Raw genomic sequence first — 22,525 nt, forward strand, 5'->3', positions numbered from 1 at the left:
CGACCAAACGGTTTCCAATTTGCCAAAACGTTCGCCGTTTCGCATTGACACGGAAATACGACCGAATTTTTCGCTAAAAAACAATCAGCAGCTTCAATTTTCGTTATTTGATTGTACGTTTGGAGCACAATAATGAATTTCTCTGAAATCTGTCAAATCTCTCTCCGAATATTGTAAAAATATAATCCGTACAATGGACGCTGAAAATAGAGTAAATAACAGATATGCTCGCAATCGAAGTTGGGCACAATATTTATCTATATAAAATAAAAATGCGTTTGGCTATTATACAATATTTTAATCCTTCATTCTCATCGTGTTGCTCATCAGCAATATTTCAATGATGTCTAAAGTAGTATAAATCAACGTGTAACAGCGTGAGAATAATTACCAAGAAAAGTAATAGTATTGAGATGGACGTTTTAAATTATTTTGATCACGAATTTAGGAAAATTAAAGTGACAATTTCAACGTGTCTTGTGTCGTTTCACCAGCATCTTAATTGTTCTAAACGGTTGAGATGAGTACTTTCCAAATAGCAGTGGCGATATATTTATAAAGATTCTACCGTTCACTAGCTAACGGCCCTAATAAAGTGATGCGACTACAAACAACTGATACAAAAGAAAACTAAACATACGCACAATGCGAGTCGAGTTCGTTGTAGCAATTCGCACAATCGAAGGCTCCATTATATGTTAGAAGCTCCGAATTTACAAGGGGAGTTTATTTCGTCGTGTTGTTTGGCATGTTGGCGACATTCCCGTACAATGGTGAGCGACAAAAAAACGGGCAGGATAATCCGTGACAAGTTACACGCCGTGTTCCGCATGATCCGGCAAGCCGAAACAAGCAGAACGGAAGAGGAACGTACAGGAGAACGAAAGTATATAAACGGTGGCTGTTTATCGAAACGTCATGCACAGGCACCTATCAAAAGCAGAATTGCTCTCGGAAGCCTCCTCCTCGTTCCCTCATTTCCACGCACGCTTCATTTCCCGTACACGCTACAAACGTTTGTCTATAGTTAATGCCGAAAGCTGCTACGGCGTCGGTTTAAATCTCCTCTTATCATTTCATCGATTGCAGGCTTCCTACGAAAACTGAACTTGTCGTGTTCAACGTTGCGAAACTACGGATATGTCAAGTTCCCTCCCCCCCCTCAGGACGGAGGGCAAGCAATCCTTTGACGATTTATCAACGTCGTTGCCATCGAGCTGTGGGTATCCATACGAATGCAAATTGTATTTAAATTAATAGACACGAGACACTAGTCCTAGTATTCTCGGATATATCAAGGCTTTACTGTCAGCGTTGTTACGATATCAATTGTGGAAAATGATTGCTTAAGTTAAACTACATTTTCATAAATATTTTAACAAAATCGTATATTCGGTGCTAATGGTGGAATTTTCTTATTCGACGAGATGAAGGAAATGTGTATTTCAATTTTGTAAGTTACACTTAATTCCCTTTGAGATCTACTTAAAATATTTTCGAGTCTTCGATCTTCTCCATAAATACGAAACTTTCCTCTCTCGTAGGTTGGAAATTAAAACTGGATAAAACGGAACGTTAACAAATATCTACTTCGTAATTAAAGAGTTTGAGAAATTTATTTCGTATTTTGCATATATTTTGCATACTGTGCTTGTTACGCATATTTATATATAACATGTGCACATATTTTTTGCATATTTCATGCATGCGTAGCAGGTTGTATTTAAGGTTTACCATTTTATTGTAAATTTCATGCAAGCCTAACATATTACATTTAAATACGTGCACATTTTTATTAAATATTTCATGCATGCGTGGCGTGTTTGTATGAAAAATCGATCTTGGATGCTATTAAATGTTAATTTATTTTCTGTTTTGCATATTTCACACTTCAGAAAGTAATATCTAATACCGAAATAGTAAAACAAATTTTTATTCAAGGTATCTCCAACCGCTACTATACTCAATTTTGTTACAAAGATCATGTTCAATGATATCCTGCCGTTATCAGCATCGCAGAATTTGTGTAAAATAATATTCGTATCGTTTACTATCTTTTTGTTTGTAGTTCATTTCAATTATTTTCTCGCTGCATATTGAAATTCATCTGGAATACGAACAGATATAAATTTTATCCGTCGTATCATTTTTTCCAATATTTCACGCTCCTTTCGTTTCCATATTGATTGTATTCACATTTTCAACAGTAGACTAAACACACGTATTTGCATAGCATTTTGTTTCGTTGCAGCAATGATTCATGGTCATTGATTTTACGTATGTTTACGTATCTGCAAACGAATATTGAAATACAGAGTTATATTTAATAACTGTTTTCTGTTCGTGCTCTTCTTGTTTTATTGGATGAATAAAATTGCATATCAATATTTAAATTTTGATCGAATGTAATATTTTGCTTATTCCTTAATTAAAGACAAAATTGTACCTTATATTAACTAAATCTGTATTACTATATTACAAACACAGACAAACATATCTTGACTACCACAAAATACCTTTTTTTGAAGATACTTTCAAAAATCGTTCGTAGAATCTCGAAAAATTAATATTTTTGTAAAAAAAAAAATATAAGTATATACGCAAAGATCTACTTAATTCAATGTAGAACGATTCAATAAAATAAATAGAAAAGCTTCCGTAAACAAATTTTTGGAAGAATCACTTTTTCGCTCTCTTAATCAAGCATAACCGTTTAAGAGACTCGAGATACAAGTAGCTGTTTTGCAGCCCTCTAGTTATTCCTTTACAAAACGCGATCTTGCCTTCCTCCTCTTTTTTATTCCTTCCGCACTGCAATCTATTTGTTTCACAGGTCGATGGTTACGAAACCAATCAGTGTAACCCGCTCGAATGGAAGGCTCGGCAGGTGCACAAAGAGCTGCTGCTCGAAAAACGAACAAAATATTACGCAAATTCCGAAAATCCGTACAGAAATTGCCGCTCATTCCGCGTGATTTTGCGTGAAAACGTATTTTTCGCCCAAACTTGTAAACGTAGAACGTTGCTCTGTGCGAGATCTGTTTCAAACGCGACTCCTTTCTTTTTCCGTTTCAACGCAATTCTCGTTCCATTCAGCTTCTAAACTCTGCTATTCTTTGGCGAAATACGTGCGTTCTCTATCAATTCAGCCGAGTACAAAAAGTTACTTTCCAAAGCTCTTCGGGAAACACCGAAAACATTTTTGCTTGGAGTAGTTCACTGAATATATTTAAGAGTACTTAACTAGTAAAATTCTCTACAATTAATTTTCAATTAACTCGTTGACAGAAGGTTAGAAAATAAAATTTGTTGCAGTGTATCAGCTTGTTCATACAATTCAAATTGCATATAAAATAATCTTTGATCGAGATCACCTTGCATATAAAATATCAAAAAAAAAAAAAAAATACACGTCGCACTGTTTAGGGGATAAAACATATTTTCATTAATTTATCATCTAAATCTGTAAAAAATATGAATAGACCTCCGGATTCTATTCATAGATTTCTACACCAATCAGTTCAATTATCCACTTTAAACAAACTATTCCAACTTCCTCCGTGATAACAGACAATAACAGAAACAACATTCTCTTAAACAGTGAAAACATTGGGAGAGACGAAAAAATTAAATTCCGTGATTGTAGAGCACAGGAAGATGAATGGCCGCAATGAAACGGATTCAGGATTCGTCGGATAATAAAGCACGATTGTTTCGGGAAGGTCGTCGACATAATTGACCGATCACCCGGAAGGAAATCGCTCTTCCACGGGTCGAGCCGTGGTTCTGAATAATTTAGCGAAAACCTTTAGTGGCCCCCCTGAATTTTCCTGAAGGCAGGAACGAGGCCGTCCAGGAATGTGATTCCGTCGGCAGGACCTCCGAAGGAGATTGAACGAGCACGCTGCATAGCGCAAATTGATGTCCTGCCCGGGTTCCGCGCGGACTCTTGCATATTCGGCGAAATTGGCGGAGCTATTACGTGCAATTCAACTACCACATTAATTGAGATTTTTCTCTCGCGAAAATGTCATCGATGGAACCTCGTTTCCGCTCACAATTACGGTGTAATTGTGAATTGAGATAGTAGCTTTTTTTTTTGATAATGAGAACAATTCGTGTATTTCTTGACCCTTTGCTTTCGGACGTCCCCTGATAAATTTAGGTAGACGTAAATCGTTCAATAATTATAGTTTCCTTTAAGTTTTCCTTTCAAATGGCACAAGAAAGAAAATCAAAATATGGTTATGATACGATTTCTGTTCGCACGTTTTACAACGAGATGGTTCCGAGTGCAAACATTTTTTTGCAATATTCTACAATTATTTTAAACTACACTCATATTAACCCGCGGTAATTTTAATCTACAGTAATTTTAACCTATACTTATATTGACTTGCAGCAATTTTAATCTACAGAAATTCAAAGTTACAGTAATTTTATCTAACAGTCAACTTAACCTACAGTAATTTTCACTTACAAACTGAAAAACATAAATAGTTTTGAATATCTGATAGAATGTTTGTAAACAGGTCAAGTTATACAGAGTGTTTCAGAACTACAAGTGTAAACTTAATTAATTAATAAGTTTCATAACAAGTATCACGAGGGCTTTAATATTTTAGTTTAGTTTGCAAGTTAGTAGCTCTTTGCACGGTTCCACGGATCGATATCTCGAGAGTTTAGCGAATGAATCTCTACCAGGCAGCCTTCATGATAAGTACGTCCTTTATGGATTTATTCATTTTTGCCTTCGATAATGTCGAAATTTATTCGAAAAAGTCGCTGTACTTATAAATGATCTCGATTCTACGCTTACCAATTTCACGTCTTATCATTTTCCCACCTGCAGCGACTTCCCTCGAATTCTCTTAAATTCCAGGCCCCTTTAAAACTATCTAAAACTCGTGTAAACGATAACGCGAAATGCAAATCACTCCGCGCAGTTTGCGAACAACCATAAACACAGCGATGCAGTTTGTTTACTTACCAAACAAAATGTTTACCTCGGAAGCGATCAGTTTGCTAATCCACATTTAATACGACCGTTTCAAATTTTCCACCCGAGTTTCGCCAACTAGTTAGGCTCTTACCCAACAGTTCTGATACACCCGGTATAGAACCGTATGCTAATGATAGACCCAGATATCCGATTTATGAGGCAGCCGCAAGCTTAAAATGGGAATTTATGACGAAGCAATATTCCGTAGGCACAAACCAGAAGTTTCTTTGAAATGAAAACTTTCTTTAGAAACTCCTCCATAAGTGAAACTTGAAATCTGCATAATTGACGCGAATATTTCTGGCAACTGGGAACGTTTTTCGAGGGGAAAAAAAAGACCGGAAATCCTGCGAGTATAATTATTTTCAAACGTATAATCGCCAGGAAAATTGACGATGAATAACGCGTATGCAAACTTTCTGCCTTGGGTTCAATTTCAAAGAAAGCGCTTAACGCGGTTTCTGTAGTTGATCATGTAGTCGGCAGCTTTTAACATTCGTACTTGGATGAATGTGAAACACGGGACACAAAAAACTCGCCCGGGAACGGACTGCGGTTTGCATAACATCAAATAAACACGGACTTCTCTGTGAAAGTTTCTTAAGAATAAAAAAAAAAATGCCACTTCTTCTAGTAGAAAATTATGATTCGCGTATAAACTTCACGCAGAGTGAGGCTTTATTGGCTTGCTTAACGTTGAGCTAAAAAGTGGGCAAACATTGTTGGAATTCTGGTAGACTGATTTTGTTGTTGAATTTAGATGCCATTGTTAAAATAGTTACCTGGGATTTTTATGATATACAGGTTGTTGTTTGATACGAGGAAAATGGAATCAGTATTTAAAAATGATTTAATTCGTTTTCGAATAGTAGAGAATTCTATGTATTGGTCACTAATATTTATTTAATTTTTACTTTTTACTTTTTATTTGCTATATTTGCTTTAGAAAATTTAAGAAACCAATGGCAAATTAAGAGAGACGTCAAAAATGTTACAAATGAATCAAAAAGATTTACAATTGTATTTACCTTTGTATAAAAATGATTAAATTACCTCAATAACAAAGCCTGTACCAAGTCGCAAATAAATGTTAGAAAAATAAAAGGACATCAAAAGAATTTAATTAGATTCCTCTCAACGTTTCCTCAGTGAGATATATCGCCTTTATATTTCAGTATCGGAACGAATCGCTGTAAACCGTGCCAAAACAATTCCCTTTGTCGTTCTTGTGTCAGGCGAGTACTTGGACTATGTAGGTCGTGTCTCCCTCCATTTTTACTGGGGTACTGTAGAACACTCCAACATTACATTCGCGAGTTGCAAAAACCAGTTTCGCGTTAATTACGGTTAAGGAGCATACGTATGACTCATTCTTCAACAAGTTGCATCAACATAACATCAATCGATACTTCTTTTAATTCACATCATACACTTAAGCCTTTGCGGTCCAAATTTTCTGATTTCAGTATATTTTTGTCGAACCTCAATCGACATAGGACCACAAAGGGTTAAAATCTCCAGAGACCAATCTCAACAAAACCTAAAACCTGAAATATCATCTAGTATTTCAATGCATTTATTTAAATTAAGTTCTCCTACTTGATATTCCATTTGGAGCATTTGCCCAGTCAAAAATAAAACTCATGAGTTCTTTTTTCAATTTTAAATTTAGAAACTCTATTTAGCTTCATTCCATTCGTCACTGTCTAAAGTTAAAGGTTTTCTTTTCTTCGGTCGTTTAATTCTATTTCTGTTTCCATTCTATTTGAAGCTATTGTTAGGTCAATCAATAATTCTGGCGTATGACGATTAAATACGAACAAAAAATAACACTTACCTGAATATTATCTCAATTTTAAATTTAGAAACTTTGGCTTCGTTTCATTCGTAACTATTTAGAGCTAAAAGTTTTCGTCTTTTCAGTCGTCTAATGCCATTCTTATTATTTTGAATTTAATTGCCAATTTGTTTAGATGATTATACAACATGCTTTTATATAACGTGGTTTTCCATTTGTTATCAAACGGAATGTATTTTGCACTTTTTTAAATCAATTTAACGTCTTTATTGGACTGAATTTATAATGTTACCTGGGTATACATATGAGAAGGTAAAGTGTACAGTGGAGGTGAGCTACTGATGAATCACTATCTCTGAACTTAACCTGAATGTGTTTATTTACTTAGAGATCCTCGTGTAATGTTTCGTTACTAACGTACCATGGAGCAGCCAATGCTGTTCTTAATGCTTTGTTGCGGAAGCGTTGTATTATTTCACTGTTTGGGTTTTGGCACAGCCCCAGGGCAGTCCATATGTCCAAATTAGTATTATCATAGCCTTATAGAGTCATAATTTATAGTGCGTTGGCTACGATTTATAACACAGCAGCAACGGTATCTTTCTAACTTTGACGTCCAGTTGTTTTCTTTTGGTAATAAGATAGTTTTTCAAATGAAATTTTTATTTAGATGCATACCTAAATATTTAACATTTGTATTTTTATATTTTATGCTAAAGACAACGTTCATTAATGTTGACTATCCACCTTTTGGACTCAAGAAGTTCATTTATTAAGTTAATTTATTAAAATATTTCCAAATGTAGTTTGATTCTTTGACAAAGTCATTGTATAATGTTCGTATTGAACTATTGGTCATAAATGGCTAACAATTCTTATCTAGATAAAATTTACGAATAGCGAATAAAAGATAAATGACTTTTACTTCACTAATGTTTCAATAAAAATTAAGGTTTTCATTTGTAAAAAGATATTATGTTACATTCTGAACAAATTGAAATGCGTTTGAATATCTGTTTAATGGACCAAATGTCACGGATAATTTGCATTTACGTTGTTTTCATAAGTTATCCATTATTCGAATGAAATTTTACTCGTTCCTGGTATTATCAGTGTACGTGGTTATTAGCATATTTCCTCCACGGGGAAGATCTGCTTTAAAAAGCTGATATAATACTACGCTGCCTGGTGAACCTCCAGCTCTTATGAGATTCGTGTAGAATTATTACCATCATAATTTGCGCAGAACCATCTTTCACTTAAGTAGGATTTCAGCAATGGATGATAGCGATGTGAAAGATTGTTTTTAATTTTATAGATTAAACCGATGTGTCACGCGCAATCGAATGGTAGTAGAGCATACTTTATGATCTTCGAATCTGTATTCAATTTGATTCATCGCACTTAAAAAAAATATTTTTGATGATCATCAGCGCTTTTAAGGTGTGAGGATGTTTAGAGAGAATAATTGCGCAATAAAAAATAAAATGAAAAAATAAACAAAAAGAACGAAGGAGATCGTTACCTTTCAAATTGGACAAATCAAAATTACAGTTTATACCATATTTACAGAATTGCATATCATTAATCTGCGGGATTTTACGTATTCATAGCGTGTGCAAATATGAATAACATGCTGAACGCGTATAGCATGTGTACGCTTATTATGCAAAATAAAATATTAATAACATTAGATTATTTTATGAAATATACTCTGCCTTCGGTTTTGTATGTAGTTTTCACTTTTGAGTTCAGATTACATGATAAATATATCTAAACGATCACTTACATAATACCAAATACTAAATGGATAAAAGAAGTAATTTTAATACTTATCTCACATTAATTTGGATACTAGAAAGCGTTTAATGGAATGAAGCGAAAATATTTCGAATCATATTATTTATCAGGAATAAAAAATGTTTGTAAATTGCAATGGGTTATAATTTGTTTCGATTTGGTTAGAGATGGATGAGATGTGGTTGGGAGTCGTTATGTATTGACATATCTCGTGATCAAATTTTCTTGATGAAACATCTCACGCGTTCGATCCAGGTACACTATGAATAAAAATGGAAAAGAATTAAAATAAAAGAACAGGAAAGTGCAAAAATAATAAAAATCTAGCTTTAAAGTCGCGTTTTTGCGTCACTTTGATGCGTATGAAGATGTTGAGATTAGAAATAAATGGATCACAAAGTATATGCGATGGCTCAACTTGAAAACCGTTCACTATTACTGTTTTTCTAATTCTGTTTGCACAATACAGTTTAAAAAGCGTGTTAAACATGTAAAAAAGACTTTACCTACTAATTGACAATTTCTTTGTCAAATTAGAATCATGCGAAAAATTTTCAAAATTGACAATATGTTGTAATTGGACACCTTCATTAATATATAGCTTAAAGACTTATTTTTGATACTCCGGTAACATATTTTCAAACCAAGTTACACAGAATGATTCAGAACTGGAGGTTTTAGAATTTTCAGAGAAAGGTTGAATATCAAAACAGAAACCAATATCATTCTGTTTTGAAATAACAATACCGAAACAGGAGTAACAAGACTCGACAGTAAAAATTGCCTCTATGTACAACGTACTACGATCGTTCGATTCCTGACGCTTACTAAAACCAACGATTTCTTTTTTTCCATACACGGCATTACGGAGTTATTTAAAAAATTCGCAAACCCGAGCGCTTTTCACTATGAGACCGTTTATTTCCAATGGCTGTTCGAGCGAATGTAATGAATTTTTATTGGCCCCCTCGCGTCGATTCGGCACTTGTAAACGAACGGCGCGAGGGCCTTTTTCATCGCGAAATCATTAGCAGCGATTCATCGTTTTGGTGAAGTGCGATGCATTTTTACGGGATGTGACGTCACCAGTTTGCAAAAGAACAGTGCAACACCGTCGCGGGTTAACGAACGAACGGTACGGTCCCCCATCCAATCGACCACGGGACATTTTTATTTTTAATTGGGTTACTCAAACTAATTAATTCTCGACCCCGGCGGAATCTCATTAATGTGACAGTGAAATTAACGATAGAAAAAAGCCATTGACCGGCTGAAAAGCACGTAATTTATGTGTCCGCGCGAATCCTCGCCGCGTATAAAATCGTTTTTGCGCTGCGACTACGGCTGGGTTTTTGAAAAACTGCGTTGATTGATGACGATTGATTGGCTTTGTTGCTCCCGGTCATGCACAGGGATCGGCTCTATTTTTAAACGTGTTCTTCGTGCGATTCAACGTTCGGGCGAACCGCGTCAGGGAGCATCCGCTTTGGCGGCGAACGGCTGATTTTGTATCGAAATCATAGGTACACATTTTCATGTAGAAACTGTTGCATTGAGAACGAAACAATACGTGTTACGATGGTTTACAATTCAGAATTATTAACAGGTACGATAATATTAATTTAGGGACATGAGGATTTTATAATGAAGGAAATTTTCTCGAATATTTTGTGTTAAAACTTTTTCAAAGGTCAAAGGACACCCTCATATTATGATAACATATTGTAACACTTCTTCACCAGGGAGTCTATTTAAAATCTTTTAAATTTTATTTGTTATCTATAGGAACCGATTAACTGAGTTCTTAGTTATCTACTTGCAATGCTTGGTTTGAGGATAGGAACAAGACTTTTGATATATCTAGAAAAGATATGCAGAAATTAATGTCAGCCTAGATTAATAATTACTAATGCAGTAAATCATGTTCTGAGTCGAAGACTATTTCTAATAATCAATTGTAACAGTCAATTATATTCTAATACCAGTCTAATATAAATATGTCACTTAATCCCCGAAGAAGCCTACTGCAATGCTAACGAAGCATCATAGAATCTCACTCACAGAACACGATTAGCCTCGTTTAAAATAAATTCTGAAGAACCAAACCATGAAGTCCTCAAATATCTTAATCCATAAAAATCTTAAAAACATTTATTCGCGTATTCACCGAGTCTCGTAAATTCCCAATGAGATTTTCCTAACGTACAACATGGAAAACAAATCAGGTTGTCACGTACGCCTCAACCTGTCCTTCTCCACCAAAATCACCGTCACGATACTCGTCGATCACACCCGATATCGTCGATGAGAATGATTAACAACCATACCTTACCTCGTTTATTAAAACGACGAGCTCGCAGTCCAACTCACACTGACGTCGCGCGTCGATCTTGACGTAACGCACATGAAACTCGCGAAAAATTTGCGGCCCGACGAAAAATCCACTCCCATGGGAAACCGTGATACACGAATGACTCGCCGGGTGCGACTGACAGTACCGTGTTGCTCCACGTGGGCTCCAACCACCCCACGGAACCCACACATTCGCGTGACGGAGCGCAGACGTGTCCGTAACGCACACCGACGTAACCATCGGGAGGGGGCTGCGATCATGCGCGTTGCCAGAGCTTTCTGGGATTCGAACTTCCACTCTTTTTTTCCCCCCTTTTCTTGGTAAACGCGTAATTAGCGGCAATCCGCGGCTTCGGTGGCCGATAATTGGTTATGGAATGCAATCCCTGCCGCTTGATGCTTACTTCTTACCTGATTCCATTTCCTAAATAGCTCCCAAGGGAGCTTGGGACGACGGTAACGTCTTATTGTAATGTAAGGATCGACAGTGGCTCGTTGGTGGACTTTTCCAGACCCAGTTTAAATTGATTTGTAAGAGACTGTGCTCAAATTGTGGCTAGAATTTTATCAACCCTCTAAATGTATTGCGTATTAATTCTATTTCCTAAATGGCTACCCTTGGGATCATGTCTTATTGTAATGGAAGGATCGACAGTAGCTCGTTGGTGAATCTGTTCAGACCCAGAAATTTAAAGCGATTCGTAAGAAATTGTTCCTGAAAAGACAGAGGTTAATCTCTAGTGTATATATTAATCGTATACTAAATATATTGAATTGTACGTGACAGCTCGCGTGGAAACTCTGTGGCTAAAACCATCAACCCTCTGAACGTCTTACTTTCCAATCGGACATATTTCATGAAATTGGAAGACAGTCCAAAAATTGTAACTGATAACTACCTAGCTTTCAACGAGTCACTAACACCCCTATAAAGTGGTTGATGCTATAAATTACTGATACAAAAGAAAAATAATAAGTATCTCGACAAATTTTTGAAGCTACTAGACGCCGCACCACGCTTTTCGGTAGAATCCTGGATATAAGAAGCGATCACGATTCCAAAGGCGGATGCACCGCAATTACTCGAATGGTAGTCTGCCGAAATCCGCGTGGACAGTTGGTTTAGTTCGGGTCTTGTCCTTTCGATGGAAGGTACAAGGTAGGGGCGAAGGTATGTGCAGTGTTTTAGGGGTTCCACGGCGGGCTGCTAATTACCGAGGCTTGTCTGAGTCGTTAAAGTGGCTATCGGGTCCGTTTCTTTTACCTTCAACTGGCTTCCATCTCCTGGACCATCTGCACCCTTTTGCAGCGCTGAGACTGGTCTGCATTCAGGCCAGCCACGCGAAACGAGAAAGGCCCCGTTTCTATCTCAAGCGTGTTAATTAGACGCGCCTTTGTTTCCTCAGTAGGAACTCGAATGAGGCAAATATGAACGGTGGAACGACCCTCGAATTTTGTCTTTCAGTTGGTGTCGCAACCACTGTTACAAGAATTATTTATGCCGTGGGTTGGTACGGAGGCTTCATAAGGGGGGATCAGACAGTGCTTTGAATTCGGCTGTCCTCTGCACAACCCGATGAACAATCTACTCTGAACAGTGAAGATTGACTGCAGTACCGTTTAACATAGGGCGTGTAATACACGTTTTCATGCGAATATCGTTGGTATGTGAATAAAACATGGCACGACCGACGATGGTTCTCAATTCGAAATTGTTAACAGGTACGATAATGTTGACTGGGCTACACGAGAATTTTTTTAAGTTAGAATGATACAATTTAGCGATACTATAATATTTAGAATGGATCTTCTGAAAACTGAATTTTTGATGGTGGTGTAATTTCTATGATTGTTGGTCTATCATGCAAACATTGAATTTCAACACATTCCTCTGATGGTTCGTTTTTTTTTTTTTTTTGTTGGAGTGTTTTAACAGCACTAGAGTGGTGGGTATATGAAGTCATTGTTGCATTCGTTATACTCGATTCACTGTTCATCGTCAGCGAACTCATCCCCTTTAGCGTTGGACACCTTATACCAACACAAGGAACGTGAACTATTCGAATTAATCCAATTTCTATTTCACGTGTATAATTTTACAAGAGAAACCAAATTTTAGCGGTAATAAAGTAGAACTAATGGGTCTAGACTTAACAGTGTGAAATAACATATAAACTATTCTAAATTCTGAATTCTGATTATTAATATGAATGAAAGGCTGGAAAATTAATTGAATGCTTTACAAAAGCCTGATCAGTTAGAATTTTACTTTTATTTTTAAGGAAAATTGGCCTTGCATTAGATGTATTTTATTCATATTTGTCAAAGTGCAATGTAATACAACGTAATACAACACAGAAAAATAAAAGTAACGATTGTTTCTATAATGGCACAGAAATATTCTAAAGCAACCGAAGGAACAATAAAACTGTTGAATATCTGTTACAATGTCGATCATAGTTGCTTTCTATTTCTGTTTATTTTTGCTTTTTGAGTTCACTCACGAGTCTCTCTGCCAGTTCAAAATCGTGTGGTTTAATTTAAGCTTCGCCTCTACATTTCCTTTTCTCTTTCCCTCCCGCCGCAAACATGCATACACGTGATGCTTTGTCAAAGTTACGTAGTCATGTGTCCCTTCCCCGAAATGGTTCGTTAATGAAATATTTATAAATTGGATTTCGTACCGACGTCCATTCATTGTCGCCAACATTTGACAAAACTGTCATGACATTGCATTTGCGACGGTACATTGAGCCTCTAAAGACGGGAATAGTTTAGTGTTACCAACGAGCTACTCAATTTCTTGGTATCTTCGAGACAATAGTACGAATATTGGATAAAATACTGTATGTATATTTGCCTGCTTGCTGCGATAAATGTTCATTATGGAATCATAACGTTTTGTTCGTAAATATATCTCTATTCCGTTAAAGTATAATTTTCGAACCCTTTAAAATTACTTTGAAATATTTTCTATTAACTTAAAGCTTTAAGGTCTAGCTTAAAATTTTTAGTAAATCATATTTTCCTCGTGTTCATTATGTTTACAGAATTTTAAAAGTAACTCAAAGTTTCCGTTTCAGGTAAACAATTTAAATGTATCTTTGAACGATTTGTAAAATGAAAAGAAGAGAGGCCACCCAAGCAATTTTGTTAAATTTAAAATTAAAACACATAATGATGGAAAGCATGCAAATAAGTGACTATGAAGTTATTTGGTAATCTTTTAGTATAATACATTACATGTTTACAGCAGAATTATTATTATAACGAATTGAATCTCGTAGCTGAATTATATTCGTATCCGACTCAAATTTCCTAATAGTCTCAACAGCTAATTGTTTCGAACGTCGGATAAACACAGCCCTACACCGTTGTCAGAATACATTCCGATAATTGGCGAATCAGAGATAGCTCTAGACGTCTCAGAGCATGCTTCTTCAGGTACTAAATCATGCAAATACTAATAATGGCACGGACGAGGCTTCGGATAATTGAACTGTAAACATCCAGCTAGTTCTTGGGAAGGAGTTTGATGGTGGGCTCAGTCAGACTGCAACCTCCAATGGAGGTGGAGGACGAAAGAGCGGGAACATGGCGAGCGAGAGGAAGGGAAAGAGGTGAGGGTTGAGTCGAAGGAGATGAAGATTTCCCCAGTTTTGTGACTTAATATCTCCGCGTCCTTTCGTGTCAGGAACGCGTCTTTCCTGACTGAAATAAGAGGCACGTGGCATTAACTACGCGATTAGGAACGAAATTTCATAGTAAATGGTAGAACTGCGGTCTGCCGCTAAGTCGATGTTAGTAACGTTATTTGATTATTCAAATTCGTGCGTATTTGCTGTTGCAAAAAGAAATTCTGTTTCGTACATAGATGACGCGTTGGAGATAAAAAAATAATTTTCTTGAAAAGTTTAGGCTCGTCGCATAGTGTCTGTGTTACGACCAGCCCTCGATTCCCCTTGACGAATAAATCTGTTCAGTGACGACTTTACAAATTCATGAAATCGTATTAAGAGAGAGGAGAGAGCTCGATCAATCCGATTTTCTGCTTTATTGCAATTCAGGGGAATTTGAACCCATTAGTAATACCCTCGATCGATTAATCGGCCAGGCAATTCAAGGATCTACGGAAGAGTCAGGCAAATGAAGGTGAAAAAGAAATCAGAAGAAAGGGGACGACAGGGCTGAAAAGAATCTCTCTTTAGGGAGAAGAAAAACTCGGAAAACGAAACCCCGGTATAATATTCCGGGAAATTCCGCAAATCGATGGAAGGAACGGAAACGAGCGAAAGGAAGAAACAAAAGGGGAGGGGAGGAGGGAAGAGCGAGAGGAAGAGGAAAAGTGGAATGTTTCTGTGCTCGTTAAAACGCGCAGCTTCAGCAACCATTGCAAAATGCAAGAAAAAAAGGCTCTCCCATTGCGGAACGTGACGCACTATCATCTTCCTTCAAATTTTTATAGAATAACTATTGCTACGTTACTGTTTAAAAAGCTACGCCTTTTTTTTTGTCTTGTATCTCTCAGTTTTAAACGGTACGAATCTAATTTAAAATATAAGTAGAAGGGATAACAGTTTCAAATAATTCAAACATTTAGTTTCAGCAAATTTTATTTAATACGATTAAGCTCATCTGTCATTGGTTCCTCCTCGATTCGAGCAGCAGAACTGTGCAGATGATGGATGTATCCTCGCATAAGATACACAAAACCAACCCGCGCAGCTTCTTCCACGGCACATTTCGCGATTTCATCCGACGATGGCTTCCATAAATACGTGTAATATTTTGCTCGTGGAGTTGTCAACGATCAAAATACCGTGAAGAATCGTAAATATGGTACCAGGGAATATATTACGGTACGGCTTGAAAGAAATCTATCGTTCACGCTACATCAATCACTTCGTTGCAGCATGAAACGTCAATAACGTTCCTGGTGTAATAACACGATTTACACCCGGCTGAACATTTAAAATGGACGATATGAATGTTGATTCCAGGTTTGAAATTATGAAACCGTTTCGCTCTATTACCATTATGCTTTGTATAAAATAGTATCGCACAAGAAAGAATAAAGTTGTGTTCTGTAATTTTTTACCAACTTGTAGCGTTAATTATTTTGAAATATAGGAGACCGTATGTAAGACATACGAGATTCTATTTGTCATCGAATATGTCCCTTTCTATTGACCTTTATTCGCGTAAAGTGCTACCCCAAATCGCCGGAAGAATCAGTAAAAGGAGGGAGAAATTGGTTTGGGAAGATCTTTGTGATGCATCAAGAAAGAGATTAAAGTGCTGTTATCCCCCTGTTTTACCGGCGGAAATGAGCTCCCGAAATTGATCGTATACCGATACTTTGGAACTTTATGAGGAAGTCGATGAGGTCACCCTTGATATTGACCACTACACAGAGTATCCCGTTTTGCTGGACGTGTGCAAATATTTTCGATATTACCAGTAATATCAAAAATGTAATAGAGGATACTTCACATCTTGAACGTTTTTAAATATTAATGTCACAGGGGAATTAAAGAATAACATTTTCAATTTCGATTTAAATAGAATATGTAAACTAATCTTGGTTACCCCTACAAATGTTCCATGTTTCATACATTTTAAAACATTAATGTCATGTGGAATAAAGAATTGGTTTATGTTGTCTCCCGAAGAGTGATCGAGCACTATATTTCCCCCACGTGCTACATGGATCACTGATTTTATTATAGGTCGAGTCAGTGATATTAACGTTGACACTTGGTCACAGTGCCCTACCCAAAATGTAAGATGCATTAATATTTATTAATTAATACTTTTTAAATACTATCCTCTTTGGTTAATTCATGTATTAGTTTACATTTAATCTTACTCGTTTATATTTTAGACATGCATATAATTAATTAAAATAACGCCTGATTGAATTGTTCTTGAAGAAGGTCAAAGTAAACTCTAATATCTTTCAGTCCCAATCCTCTCGATATATTCTATATTACTATTATTAACCCTGTAAGGACAGAGTTAAAAATATTTTACGTAACACATTTTTATTGTTACAAATTATTTAAAAATATGCGTATAAATGAAATGAGAAGAAATCAGTAGGCACTTAAAAATTAATTTAAAATTTGTGGTTAGCCTTGAATGGGATATTTTTAATATGATCATATTTAAAGTACGAATACGTAATGTTAGAATGTTAAATTGACTAGAAAAAGATGTACAAACCACTACTTTTCTTTCGAGAATAAACAATATTATATCATAGAATAATTTTCACACAGTGTCAAGCGATCCGGCAAGCGATCAAGCAGTCTCGAGTTCTCTCTTTCAAGATTAATTCCACCATTTTCCCCTAGTTCTCTCACGGAAATTAGTTCTGCGGAAACGCTGTTCGTCTTCGCATGTCCGTCTCACGGATCGACGATTTTACGAGGACAGGATCGCTGCGTCATTGACCGTTGTCGTCGAAATTCGAATGGGCAAACTTGACTGCTGCCAACGGCGCAGTTAACCGACTCCCCCATTTGTTCCAGAACTTGGTGAATATCAGATCGACTGACGGGGGTGAAATCGCCCTGCAATTGGAGCCACGATAACTGCTCTTCGCGAAGACTTTCAGAGGTCAGATAAGACGATAACCGTGAAAGAGTAGCTCCCCGTTCGCCTCTTTTGTCAGACAATGGTATGAAAAACTGGACATTCGTAAGCGTATGTGACCGTGAATGTACTCGATGATCGATACTTTCGATCTGTGAAAAATATTCAACTTCTAAAGCCGAAATTCGAGAAATTTGGGAATATTACACATTGAACTGAACTCTCTATATCTAGATCTAGACGTTCTTTCGATTGCAGGCGTCGAATATGACTCTTCTTCCTTCGAAACAAGAGCACTGTTTCACTATTATCATTAAATGCCATGTGTGTATCGAGCAGGCGTGCTTTAAACCTTTTAAACTTGTGCAGGGTGCAACATGCCATTCCAGTGGCGTGTGTAGTAATGGGTTAGAAAAGGCTCTTAGCAGGCGCTTTAGGTGGGCGTTTTCGATCACGATGTAGTACCTTTTAACCTCGGAAAAGGGCAGAAAGTACATCTACCACGTATCTTTTCCTCTTTCGTTTCTTCTTTCCATCGTTTCTTCTTTTCTCTTATTTACCTTCGTTTAAAGCCTTTCCCTTTAACTCATTCTCCCTTATCCGGCTCCCTTTCCCTACACCTTTGCTCTCTCATGGTAAATAAAACATGTTAAACAATGTGAATTTCCGACAGTGTTACATACCACTCTTTCTACCTTCAATTAAAATTTGTTTCATATTTATTTTTGGCGATACTAATTGTGCGATACATTTGCACGTAATTATTATGACGAATTCATCCTGCAATTGCAAACTGTACCGCAAAATGACGTTCTCCTCTCCTTCTAATTGGTGTAAGGGATTACAGTCGATTTATCTTTAACTCGTTCGTAATTTGCGCTCGTAAAGAAGGGAGATATGAACCGAACGGAACAGAAAATACCGAAGGCTGACGCTTTAAGTGCATTCGATCGGTGTGTAATAGCTTTTAACTACGGAAACAAAGAAAGGTACGATTACCACCGACGTACTCTTTCGTTCTTCTCCCTTCTTCACTTTCGCGTCTCTTTTCGCTCCTTTTAACTCCTACTCCTCGAGCTTTCGGCACAAAGCTTGCACTTGGCACGCATCCCAAAACTCTCAACGACCGACAGTGGAGATTGTCAGGTGTTCTCTGAATGTGACCTAATATTTTGCACAGAGCACAACTGATATCACCGTTGCACCCGCGATTGTGGGGTTTCATTAAAAAACGGAACATCTGTTCGCGTCTAACGCTTCCTGTTACATCTGTTTCGCCGGATAAAACACCAAGGGAGTTTTCAGTTAGAACAAACTCGTACAAGTCACTTTTCAATTGTTAATTAAACGTATGCTGTGGCGTATTTAATTTATTATAATTTTCCACTACATGAAAAACGACACAGAACGGAAACTTACATTTCCAATTTTTTCCTCTAAAATAGGAAGTTACAAATTGAAGAAGAACAAGTCCAAGTTTTTCATGTAAAGGAAAGGAAGCAAGAAGTTACAAGAAAAGAGAAACGGATTCTAACTTTTCATTTAACTCGAGACGTCTCGCGAAAAGGACATTTAAATGGCGGTAACATTCCCCAAGTTCAGTGCTTGATCAGCAGCCAATATAGAATTCAGCCAGAACCTAAAAATGTGCACGAAGAAATATGTATACCTCAAGCGTTGCAGCCTCTTTATTCGATGTAAAACGACGATCTTGGCACCCTCGCCGCACGAGTTTCTCCACCTTCTCGATCTCCCATGCAAGGGAACCCCGTCGTTCGGTGTAAAGAAAATCCATGGCGGGTGGTCCCGGCTTCCGGTTTTTCTTCGTCGACCCCCATTCACATTTCCTGCAAAACTGTTTTCCTGGCAACGGTCTACCGTCGGAGCGATTCCTCGGTGCGTTCGCGAGCGTCCATCATCCCCTTTCTTCGCAGCGGGGGCGCGAAGTACGCCCTTCGATGGAACCAGCCACTTCGACCTCCTCAAATTGCAGGGACGCGCTCTCTCCAACCAGAATAATAGACTTATAATAGATCTCGTTCACGGTTGACAGATCAGTGTTGACCACACCGCATCGGTTGTCATTTTGATGTCTCCAAACTTCTTGCAGTTTTGTTCTTCTTCCATGACATCTTCGATAGACCCTTTCTTTAAACGAGTTTATCTACACCTCTGTTTTCTTCAAGTAAACTATCGCAATTAACATATTTTTGAAGTACCGAGATGTCTCAAACATTTTTTGCAGTCCATTCTTTCGCAATGGCAGTTTTGAAAGATTCTCCACCCTCCCCCCCCCTCCCTATAAAAAACTACAGAAAAAATAATAGTCACGAAAGAGTCTTAACAAAAGACAATGTAACTCTTTCTTATATGTATTTAATGGAAATGCACGATTTGATACGGGAGTCTGGAAGCAACAGATGCAGCTATGCAAACTTTTAGAATATGCATTTTTGCCTGCAATTTTAGTCGCTCGTACCTCACATGTTCATGTCCACGAAGGCACGTACTGAGCAGAAGTCATCCAACTCCATTTACATGTATTTTAGATCCGTCTCTCGCGTGGATTTATAACCTGTAAAACTATTTATAAGTGCCTGCGGAATTTCCGTGCACATCGTCCTAAGGATTAGTACCCTGCGCCTGGAAGCTGGAAATATGGTTTCCTGTGCAAGGGGAATGTGGTAGCACTAATAAGACGAATGCGGGCAATGTCGAACAATTTTTGCTTAGTTGAAGACCTTCCAAGGCTAACTGAAAAGTCTTATCCAATACGATTCACAATTCTATCTGAAGGATGCAACTAGCAGATAGTAAATACTATCTTCAATGATTCTAATTATTTATGTAGACTAAAGTGTAGTTAACACTCAACTACGATTCCTTATTAATTTTTCAATTTTTCATATTATAATTCTATTTACCATTCACTTTTGCAAAATGCAGAACTTTAAAACGATGCGAATTATGTAATTTCGAAAAGTATGGTATACTATGCATAACTATGTTACGTAATTATGAAAAGTAATAATCTTTACTTTTCCCTGTATTCCTTTTTCAAACTGACTATCAACGCGTATAGCAAGTCACTTTCAATTATGAGAGAAAAAACTCTAACGTGACACATCACACCAGCCCAAGAGATTAACATCCGGGACATGTTTCAGGATTTAACTTTTTTACGAAATCGGATTTGCTTCGTTTTGAATATCTGGCACTGGACATGGCAGATCCAACCAAACGGAAATTACCGTGGTTGCTTTCACGTGGATTTATACCCCTTGGAAAGTAGTACGTCTAGAAAATATTAATCCGAAGTAATGTATCGAATCTAGTTGATGCCGCGGTTCAAGGCTGTTGAACGTACGCCAAACACGATGCAATCGCTTTAACTCCGCGCATCGTACCTCGCGCATCGTATCGTGAACCGTTCGTTGCTTCGTAAATACTAATAAAAGTGCGAGGGGATGCGGTACGTCTGAAATAAATTGAACCAGCCGCGGACACGAAGCCACTCCTGAGGAGCATTCGCGTAAATTTCGGATGCTGACTAATCATGGTTGGAAAGTAGTCGAGTAAACGTGAGAACGTTCCACTCGCTGGTGACGTTGCAAATTTTTCTGTAAACGTCACCAATATGCTTTACTCCATTAATCAAAATTTTAATTTATATTTGAGAAAAGTAAAGGCCATTATTTCTTTTATTCAATGAACACCTTTATTCGTGTCTTCATTATTCATAATCCACCCAAATTTTTCAAACACGATCATAAGAAATACATTCCATCAAACGATTACAATCTCGCATGTTCGGTAATGGTTCCATTTACCTTATACGTGTAACGAAAAGGAGATCCTTTACGATGCCAAAACTGATATTATAGCCGCCATCTAGATAGTTGATGATGTTACTATCTCTGTATCAAACCCTTATTATAAGAGTGTATAAACCACAGCTGCTGTGTGTCACCTCGTTACCGCTCGCTTTCGAAGGTTGTTAAGAGTAGATAATACGCTGCACTCCTGGGACTCGAACACTACGTGGCGTGGCTGTTCCGACGGGTCTAATGTTGCTTTTATCGCGACGATAAATCAAAATGCTCAACCAAAAGCCGAATTACTTTGCCGTGAACAACTACGCTGACGGAAAATGAATACAAATGGTGGTGACTTGGGGACGAATAGCCTTTGCCATGGAACTTGCTATCGTCGCAGCTCGTTTACCGTTTGCAAAGGAATCCTCGTGAATGTACGTTCCAACCCCCAATTTGTTTACTTTTCAATTAAATTCGACGTCGTATTAATTAATCCTGCCACATTAAAGCATTAGATACAATTCATACATTTTCATAAAAACAACTGTGATGTTTATCAATTTTTACGGTTCTTTTTTACTGTTGGTTACTTTATGAACAAGTGCGTGGAGTTGGAAAGTTTATAAATTATCATTAGAATGGTAATTCTCTTCTATTTTTAATTTGACTGGTTAGTTAATATGTTGTAGTCGATGCTTTCCTAATTTCTAGATATCGTAGGTTTAATAATTTAAGTACAAAACAAATTTAATAAATTTTGCATCAAGAGAAAACACACGAATGCTCTAAAATAATAAAATTTAATTAAGAATGTATCATTATTTAAACATATAAGCTTTCAATTACAATACCAATCTCGGTTAAAAATGTCAAAATACACATCCCGCAATTAATTGCGTTCGCGCAATTACACGGATGCAACGTAATGATTCTTTAGTAATCTTTTACGAGCAATAGTTATTAAGTAATATAATTTCAAGAAGGATGATGTATAATATCTTGTTATTACAGCAGTTTAATAAATTAAAATAAAAAAAGTAAGAGTGAACACGTAAAACTTCTCTTTTATAATAATACATATATAAGCTACAAGCATGTTACGAGTAACGTTTATATCGCCCAGCAATTACGCAACGTGGTAGAAATTTCGATTACACCTAA

At 37.0% G+C, this 22,525-nt stretch overlaps 1 protein-coding gene across 11 annotated transcripts in view; it reads right to left on the reverse strand.

Annotated features, from left to right (window-relative positions):
- Positions 1-22,525, reverse strand: part of LOC128876251 (EGFR adapter protein-like) — a 197,251-nt gene that overhangs the window by 131,516 nt on the left and 43,210 nt on the right. The window contains exon 1 of one of the 11 annotated variants that reach the window (XM_054122448.1): positions 10,933-11,069. The exons of the other annotated variants lie outside the window; for them this stretch is intronic. The gene's annotated coding sequence lies outside the window, so the exon portion shown is untranslated. Of the gene's footprint in view, positions 1-10,932; positions 11,070-22,525 lie in introns of those variants that run through there. 11 annotated transcript variants of the gene reach the window in all.

This window comes from Hylaeus volcanicus, chromosome 5 (assembly GCF_026283585.1).
Source record: "Hylaeus volcanicus isolate JK05 chromosome 5, UHH_iyHylVolc1.0_haploid, whole genome shotgun sequence".
In the NCBI taxonomy this organism is placed as follows: Eukaryota; Metazoa; Arthropoda; class Insecta; order Hymenoptera; family Colletidae; genus Hylaeus; species Hylaeus volcanicus.